Source organism: Leptidea sinapis, chromosome 1, assembly GCF_905404315.1.
Source record: "Leptidea sinapis chromosome 1, ilLepSina1.1, whole genome shotgun sequence".
Taxonomy (NCBI): Eukaryota; Metazoa; Arthropoda; class Insecta; order Lepidoptera; family Pieridae; genus Leptidea; species Leptidea sinapis.
This window is the reverse complement of record NC_066265.1, coordinates 21,479,346-21,481,309: the sequence shown is the minus strand read 5'-3', so window position 1 is coordinate 21,481,309 and position 1,964 is coordinate 21,479,346.

Genomic DNA, 1,964 nt, shown 5'->3' with positions numbered 1-1,964 from the left:
GTACTGACATGAAGGCATCCTTTGAGCTGTGTATTATACCAGAGTTATACACAGATCATTATGTACTTAAGCAATTGCTTGACCGATGGACACTTGATACTAAGAATAACTCACGTGTTCTTTGTTGATTTCTTTGGTAAGATCATAACCTGTTTCAAGTGTCAGAAACAAGCAGTTTAGGGTTAATAAAACAATTTGCAAGTTGTCCTTGAAAATTTCGACTACAACAACGCGTAATGGCCGGCTCTGATATTACAGTACAGTAGGAATCTTATCATTAGGTATAATACACTGTTTTTTTTTTAAATTGATTATGCCAACGATTTTTCGGAATAAAAATATGAATAATTTTACGATTTTAAATATGACATTGGTATTAAAGTTAAGATTGCTGTTGGCTGTATTATTATGGCTTAAGTTCTTTATTATTTAATGTTATAGGGTTGCCAACAGAAGCATTTTTTATTATTATAATAAACTTGATCTCAAGTTAAAGCCGGATGTTCTGCTAGGCAACAACACAAATAACGAATCAATTAATTATCTAAATATAAATTTAAATCAATCCAACTCTGAATCAATTTACCCATCTTAAGGATAAAATGGATAAATATTTGAATAGGAAAATATAAAATAACAGTTTATTTGTAGAACGCCCACGTGGAGGATAACCAAAGGGAAACTGGGTGGGTGTGTGGTCCTCTCATTGAGAACCATACTGGTCAATTTAATGCTATATTTATTTAATGCTATATTTAATGCTACTGGTCAATTTAATGCTATATTTTATTTAACACCTTAAATATATAGCGTGTTCTCCTAATGCCTTTATTTTAATAAACCTTGAATTATATATCCATTGTATCCTGACTTAAAAATAAACTTGGTATAAAGTTATACTTAAGAATAAACCAAGATTAGACAAAATGTTGGCAAACAGATATTTTGCTTATGATTGTTTTTTTTCGGACGTATAACGTTTCTCGCGTTTATTTGCAAGTCTGCCTGACACTCGGAAAGATTCAGAATTATCCATTATTGACAGTGCTGTCAGCGATATAGTCAATATTTTGCATATTCTTGGCTATATATATAAAGATTATTCAAAGATTAAATATACATTTTTAGTGGTTGAGACTTCCCAGTAAGTTTTTTTTTTTTTTATTGAATAGGAGGACAAACGAGCGTACGGGTCACCTGGTGTTAAGTGATCACCGCCGCCCACATTCTCTTGCAACACCAGAGGTATCACAAGAGCGTTGCCGGCCTTTAAGGAAGGTGTACGCGCTTTTTTTGAAGGTACCCTTGTCGTATTGTCCCGGAAACACCGCACAAGGAAGCTCATTGAGAAAGCTCCTTGAAAACCGCACTGTGGAGGACCGCCACACATCCAGATGGTGGGGATGAAATCCTAACTTGTGGCGTGTCGTGCGAAGGTGGAATTCGGCGGCAGGAATCAGGTTAAACAGCTCTTCGGAACACTCCCCGTGATAAATGCGGTAGAAGACACACAATGATGCGACGTCTCTACGCAACGCCAAGAGATCCAGCCGTTCACAGAGCACTGAGTCCCCGACAATTCGAGCTGCTCTTCGTTGCACGCGGTCAAATGGATCGAGCAGATACTGGGGTGCGCCAGACCAGAGATGACAGCTATACTCCATGTGTGGCCGGACCTGCGCTTTGTAGAGCACTAGAAAGTGGGCTGGCTTGAAGTATTGCCGTGCTCTATTGATGACGCCCAGCTTCTTCGAAGCCAATTTGGCTTTGCCCTCCAGATGGCCACGGAATTGGCAATTGCTCGAGATTTCGAGACCCAGTATTCCGATACTAGGCGCGGCTTTAAGAGAAGTGTTCTCGAAGAGCGGTGATACGACAAATGGGGTTTTTTTAGTGGTAAACGCGCAAACTTGAGTCTTCTGGTGGTTAAATTGGACAAGGTTCAATTTACGCCATTCCGCGAC